This window comes from Parus major, unplaced genomic scaffold, assembly GCF_001522545.3.
Source record: "Parus major isolate Abel unplaced genomic scaffold, Parus_major1.1 Scaffold306, whole genome shotgun sequence".
Taxonomy (NCBI): Eukaryota; Metazoa; Chordata; class Aves; order Passeriformes; family Paridae; genus Parus; species Parus major.
The window spans coordinates 1-7,882 of NW_015379275.1; the positions used below are offsets into that span (position 1 = coordinate 1).

Here is a 7,882-nt window from a genome sequence, read left to right on the forward strand (position 1 = left end):
TGGGCCCACAAACAGTTTACAGTGAGTATTTAGCTTATACCCAACACCAGACAGAGCTTTCTAGAAGTCAGAGATCTGCAAAACATCAACTTCCCTAACTGCTTTGAAATTTAGGAAATAGGGCACTGCTATAAAATGTTGTCACTACATTACAGGTGAAAGAGGTTTTTCTGGAACATAGTTCCTTTTCCATCTGTTGTAATAGAACTTTCTTCCACTCTGAAATCTTAAGGGTTAACCGGAATTGGGTGGAGGAAAGGAAAATCATAGGTCAGCTCATGTTCTGATATCAGTGAACACATAAGTTACTCCTTAATAAGTGGTCTCATCCTAGGTTCTTCCTGCCAGCAATTTCTCACTTTAATCATACACCCACAACAACCCAGATCTTTAAATTCAGCATTTTTTTCTCAGGTTTCAGCAAGTCACTGGCAGCCTGAGCTATTTTTGGGATATTTTCTCTACTGCAGATGCAGCTTAGGAAAACGCAGGGAGCATGCTAAAGACCTGCAGCTATTTGCCTTGTACAATTTGCTCCTTTCTCTTTATTTCTCTGTTTTCCTGCACTCATCACTTAAAGGACAATCTTTCTTGCAAACAGAATCCCTGGAGTCTGATTAAGAGGGACTGAAAGCTCCCAGACACGGATTGCCTGCCAGCCACAGCACGGTAAGGTCACGGACACTTTTGGTTAGCCTTGCACTGCAGCTTTTTAAGCTTCGCTGAAACGTTTATTTGTGTCCATTGCTTTCAAATCAACACTGCTGGCATGGCAGGCAGTCTCCAGCTCCTGGTCTCCATTTTCAATCCCTAAAATCCTCAACGCTTGTAAGTAATACATTTATACTCACTGTCTCTGTGCGTTCTAGAAATCAATGACTGACACTAATTTTGTTTAGTTCCAGGGGCTGGGGATTTTCTTCGCATTTTACTACCTTTTAGGCATTTGTAATTTGCAGTCCTGATTGAAAGTGGATATTTTATTGCCTGATCTTCTTTGTTGAAGGTATATTGTTAATTTTGTTACTTAGCTCAGCAAATTATTCAAATCAGGGAATGGTTTTATGTATGGTAGATGGAAATGTTATAAATAAGCCCTGCTTCTGCTGATTTATAGTTTTATACATTGCCTTCCTGTCTTGTGTTCTGGCTCAACTTTAATTCCTCGAGGTTGTCACAGAGAAGTACACTAACACTACAAATGGATTGACAGCATAAAATCTATGCAGCAGACAGAGCTGTACTAAAAACGACTAGATTTTATCATGCAGTTATTTTATTTGCTCTCAGAAATGCACCAAGTAACCTCTGCAAGAATGGTTAAATTTCAATTTATTAAAGTACTTTAGATTTAGTAGATTTAGGATCAGGCTCTGAAGGTGGTATTTTTATTTCTGAAAGTCTCTTAACAATTTTGAGGCAATTTCTATGATATTGTCAACATTGTTTTGAACATAAGGCTGATACCTGAGTCTCTCATCCAGCTGGTGAGTCTGCCTCAGTTTCATTGAAATCACTGATACTAAATTAGCTGAATAATACATAGGCATCAATCCTTTAATGCTTAGCTCAATTTTATACCCAATCCCAAATGTTAGTGCTCAGGTTGCTTGAAATCTCAAGACTCAACACATTTTCCAGAGACAACAGGAAGAAAGATGGATGTGTTTTAGAAGAAGTTAGCAAAGCACTCAATTGATTACTGTTAATAGAGAAACTGTTACATCATTAGACAAATTCCAAAGCAGACTATAAAGCTAAATCATGCATTTCTCTCAAAAAAAACAATGTTTCTCTCAGCACAAACAGAAGTCAGGTGAAGGAAATTTTACCAACAGGACAGGTCTGTGCAAAATTGAGTGTTTTGGAATTCAGTGAGATAAACCCAATACAAGGGATCATACCTGTACAGACAACCATTCATGGTGCTTTTTTGGGCTCATTTTAGAAAATATTGTCCTAAATTGTGCCACGGATAAAAATTAAAAACAATGCATGTTGTTACAAGATGTGCAGAAAGGAAACAATCTGAATAATGAAAAAACAGATGACATATATAACTGTTTATTTTCAAAACAAACTGTTGCATCCGGAAGCTCTCTGGAAAATGAAAACTTTGTCTTTGTTAGAGAAGGAATATGGACCATGGAGACTAGCAGCAACTCTCCAGACCTTCCCAAATGTGCATACACTCATACCATATTAATACACTCATTTTTGGTGTGCATCTATACTAAATCAGCCACACACAAGATAGTAAAGATCAATTGATTCTATAAATTAACTAATTTATAATTCAGCAGCAACACACCATAACTCATCCTTGCTAGAAACCAGAATATGAAAAGGGCTAATTGATATCAATAATGGTAATGGTTAAAGTGGAACCCATGCTGATGTAAAGTAAAACTTGTTCTAGAGTAAGAACATGAGTCAAAAACTTGATTATTCCTCAGAATACCATGGAAGTGGGTCCCTCTAATTTTAGCGACATCCTCAAGACACACACTAAAGCTGCAATAAGATACTGTACAAGAACACAGCCAATGGTAATAGGCCAGTTATATTCCATTCAGCTTACTTGTTTTTTTTAAGCGTACACTTTATGATTTTAGCTTAAAAACCAGTTTAGAAAAGGTTAATTGGTCCTGTACTCTTCAATTGGCTAGACTAAAAGCACCCATAGTTTTAATGGCTCTACTGACATGCAGTAACTTACTACACTGCAAACCTGATCAGATGGCTGAGCCCTTCATTAAAATTGAAGGGATGGTTTTATTTTTCCTGGCTGTCACTTTGCACCAAATTAATTCTATTAAATCCAGTCGAGAGAATGTGTTGAAAGAGGAATCATCAACAAAAATTGAATAGTGAAAATTCTTCAAGGAGTGGGTCTGAATTTCAATAGTCATACAGAGCAGGGCTCTGCAACAAAGAACTGACAAATTTAGTGGTGTGCTGGTGTTTGTTGGGAGGCAGCATCAGTTTAGAGGAGGAATAACACAGAACTGCAGAAATGGAAGAAAATACAGTAGGAAATTAAAGTCTCATTGCGGGCAGGAAGAAACAAAAAAAGGGGCAGCCAAGGCAACAGGCTGCAGACTTGTATGTGAGGAGGGAAGAGGCACTCACTTGGCAAGTCCAAGTAGCTGGACTTTGTCATCCCTGTAGCTGTTGAGCCCTGACAGCACCAGCACTCCCCAGCCCTCTCCCAGATGGCAACTGAAGGATGAAAATGGTCTGCAGCCTCTTTCTCTTGGATCCTTCCATCTCCATTTCTTCCCGCATCATCCCACAGTTGGAGTAGGCCTTGGCCCACTTCCGGATCTCATGTCAAGCTACACCTCAGCTTGATAACAGTTAGAGAAGCACCAGGAGGTAATAAGGGCTATCTGGGAAGGACCAGAGAGGGGCTAAAGGGCCTGGACAGCAGGGTGGAAGCAACAGAGGAATGGAGAGGTAACAGACATCCTAGAGGACTGTGCAAAGAGACAGGTAGACAAACAAAAGCGCAGCTGCTTTCACCCAACACTCCAAGTGTAAAACAGCTGAGAAAAAGACAAAACCATATTACAGTACACTGCTAAAGATAGAGATACTAGAGACAGGGGAGCACTGATGGCATCCTGTAAGTATGGGACAGTCCCTATTTAAAACATATATAGTTTTTGTCACTCAGGACATGGAAAGATTAATGTGTATCATAACAATGAGGTGGGAGTACGAAGACTATTGGTAAAAATATCATCACGGAAATTAATTATTTAGGATGTATGACAATGTTGGCCCAAGAACAAACAGATATAAATCAAACATTGTAATTAGAATTAGGAGAGTACAGTGAAGCAGTGAGATGGGAGCAAGAAACCTAATTATTGGGTTTTTTTGATGAAGAATGATCAATTACCAAAAGCACTGTTTTTGCAAGTTGCTGCAATATTATAATTGATCTGGGACTGTTTCTAGGTCACTGTCATACATGTTAATTTAAGTGAGATAAATATCAGTCTCTGGGTGTGATGAACGGATAGGTGCTATAACTTATTTTAGCAATGTTGCTCTTTTTGACATCACCTCTCTCTGTACAAAGATGTAGATAATAAATGCCATCATCAAGTAACATCAGCATCTTCCAGATATACTAATAAAACTAGCACTTCAAGTTAAAAAAGAATGAAAGGAGCAATCTTGGTTCTTGTTGATATTCTGAAGAATCTTGGAAATACGTTACGAGACTGCATAGATTAGGGTGTTTTGAATGTATTTTAATTGTAAGTAAAACCCAAAAAGTTATTTCCATGTTAAGTTTTTCCTCTATTGCTCAGAGACCAACTTGACTTGACCATTGTCAATAATGTTACATGAATTTCCATAAAAATGCTTTGTAGGCTGCAAGTTAAATATAATCCCTGATACCACCTTTTGGCCTTTCTAGATATAGCAATTATATATAGCTGCAATGGATTCCTTAGCTGTCCCCATCAAATATGTCAACCCTTTTTTAGTCATTCTTGCAGGTATTTCTATAATGTTGCTGATTCTTGATTGAGTTTTACTACATATAGTGATCAAGCTAGCAATCATAAGAAATAGAATCACGAGCAAAGGCACCTGAAAGTTATATTTATACTTGAAAGTTCAAGTCCAAGTCACCAAGGCAAGTCACTGACAGATACTAATGATATACAACAGCTCCTAACTCCAATTTATGCAACTTACTATGCAACATCTTTTCCTCTGCCACGTTCTGTTAGTAACTGAAGACACTAACTTTACCTAAAGCTAGATAAAATACACAAACTCAAAGTATATCATATATCAATGCAGGAATGGTCTACTAAATGTAAATACCACTTTTAAAAAGGATAGCAAATGCAAGTAAAATTTGGCTCTCATTAACATTGGCTCACATTTATCTCTAAATCTTTTATGTTATGACTGTCTTTTTTGACTCCAGACACAGTATTAACCAGTCAGTACTCAAAATTTGAAGGTAAAAAAAATGATTTTTATGTTTGGCAAAGAAAAAACAAAAGGAGGGAGGAAAGAGATTACTATTCTTAAGTATGAGAAAGCCTTAAGATAAGATATTGATCCAGTCCTATTTATGTCTAATAATTTCACCATTTTAGAGTTAGATGGAAACAAAAAATATCTCAGTCTTGCAGAGCATGCTGACATCATATGGCTCCCAATTTTAGTTTTTTAATGTAGTTTGTCTGTGCTGGTGTTATTAATAGACACATTAAAATGGGAACTTCGCCCTGGCTCAGCTTTGACTCACTGCATGGCCTTGGGCATCACATAACCTCTGTCTCCAGTTCTCTATCTGCATAATGCATTTGCCTATCTAGTGACTTCGCAGAGTCATGGGGCAAATAAATGAGTCACTTCACAGAATTTTTAAATTGAAATACACTGGTTTCTCTTCTGCACTTTTATAATATATTTCCTGAATTTTAACATAAACTTGCCTTTTTCATAAAGGCAACCAAAGTATTTAAATGAACAGCAGAACTATTTAACACTTCCAAATCAAAATATCTTTGAACTAAAAGAATGGAACCACAGCCATATAAGACAGCTTGTCATCTCACAGCCCAAAATACCTTTATGATGCTTTTTATAAAGCTCTTTACTGTCCAGGGGAGAAGGAAGAAAGAAGGAAGTCTAATTTCATACCATGCAAAGAAATAACATTACATAGTAAAATCTGCACTGCAAGGCATGGTCTGGGCATAACAGATGGAAGAATCTGTCAATGAATCTCCATTATTACACTGGCAGTGAAAAGAGCTGTATTTTTTTGGAATCTAAACCGGCTCTGAGTGCAAGACAGTCATATTCATTTGACTGCACCAGAAGATATAAATCCTCTGTGTGGCTGAGATGACTTACCCATCAAGTTAGTGACTAATCAAGTTAGTTATAGGCTCAATTAATTTTTTTCTCTTTGCCCATTGAAACTAATCAAATTTTCTCTCAAAAATAACTTCTCTGCTGCAAGTCTAACCCTTTGTGTCTTAAGTAGAGAAAAAGACCTCTTCCTCAAGGCAGCCCCTGAGGGAATTTTTAAGGCATTGACATGCAATACTGAAGTATTTGTTTGTAACAGAAACTTAACCTAGATGCAAAACTGAATTACAGAGTCATCTGACATTACTTTAAAATGCAAAGATGGACAAAGCAAGCACATTAATTATCAAAAGTTGAAAAGTTCACCACTGATTATTGCTTCAGTGGATGTTGCAGCTTTACAAAGCCCAGACATCCAATGAACAACTGATGCCTCATTAGATACAAGCAATTGTATCTTTCAAGATGATGCTCTTGGATGCTCACTCATCCATTGCTGTCTTACTTTTTCTTACGACTTGGTTAATTCTTTGCCTGGATTATGGTCGAGATCAAAAAAGGACCTTAATATAAACAACTACTTATAATTCTGGGATACATGAGGCATATGCTGACCAGTGTTGCTGTACTAAGTAAGCAGTTGAGTTGTTCCCAAAGTTAGTACCTTTCAGCTCTGCTAACCAGGAGCATGGATCTTGTGATAGCACAGCTACCAGAGAATGGTAAATGCCATTCCATTATTAATTATATCACTATAGAACAGTGAGAAAAAATAATATATTGTCCAAATGTTTGTAGATATGTTTGTATGCACAACAAGTTCCTGGTCTTGGAAGCACTTTGTCCATTCCAGAAGAAAAAAGAATTCAGAGCTCCAATCTAATTAATAGCTTGTGTCATCATGAAACTTCGCAAAAGGAGAAGACTTAAAAAAACCTCTAAAGATGATCTAATCACTAATAAGAACATAATTATTATGACATATCTACAAATTTATGATAGATCTAGTCTGACCATGACATTTTAGGATAACAAGTAAACCAATGATGCAAAAAATCCAACGTATAATTCATTCCCAGTGTAAATTGGCAGTATTCCCTTTGACTTTAATGAGAAATTTACTTGTTCACTCCAGCTCTAATTTTTAATCTTCCCAATATTTATACTTGAGTTGCACCAACCTAAAATGTATTCTGAAATAAATTAAAATCCAAAGCAAGAATCTCCAAATAGTTGGGGGAAAGCGTATTTTCATATAAGGGTCTTCATTTAGACAGTACATTCAGATTTACTTTTACTGGAGTAACTTTCCCATATAACAAGAAAATTTATTGCGAAAAAATTAACACACTTCAGAGGCACAGCAGAAAGAGCCAGTCTAAAATATCTATGTGGCTGTTTTATGTCCAGATAACCAAAAAGCAACACCCGAGGAAGAAAGAATAGAAGGAATCATTGAAATAGAGAATGAGAAATAATGAGCGAGAAGATAGATATAGATACGTGAATCTGCTTGTATTGTTTAAGCACTTCAAACATTAAACCAGAAAGAGATGCTTCTACTTTTTTGTTTTTTGGAAAATGGGATTTTTGTTTTCATTGTGACACAGCTATTTGAGAGTTTCAAAACAGAAAATCTTGCTGAGGAAGGGAAATTTTGAGTTGTGATAAGTGAAATACTTGAGTCATGTTAGTGTGTAAATTGCAGTAGAACACAAAACATCCTTCTGCAACTCAAATGGTATCAGCAATGAGGCCAGAAGATCAGTACTAGCCCACAGTCAATCCAAAAGTATTGCCACTGAAATTCTGATTCTGAAGAAAACACTTCACCATAGGTTGGACTGTGATGATAAAGTGTCGCTGCCCGCTCGGCCCTTTTTGCCTCGGCCAGCTGTGGCCGATGTCAGCGGCAGGAGTGGGGAACCAGGCAAGCACTGCGAGGCTCAACCTGGAACCTCCAGAGCTCCTCTGCGCTCTGGCGTTTTGGCTCACAGGGCGACACGGGTTGTGGCGAAGGGAGAAA

General features: G+C 37.3%; 1 long non-coding RNA gene across 1 annotated transcript in view; it reads left to right on the forward strand.

Annotated features, from left to right (window-relative positions):
* Positions 1–291: 291 nt before the first annotated feature.
* LOC107198779 overlaps positions 292–7,882 on the forward strand; it is a 12,363-nt gene continuing 4,772 nt past the window's right edge. The window contains exon 1 of the long non-coding RNA XR_001519112.1: positions 292–669. This is a non-coding gene — a long non-coding RNA (uncharacterized LOC107198779). The remainder of the gene's footprint in view (positions 670–7,882) is intronic.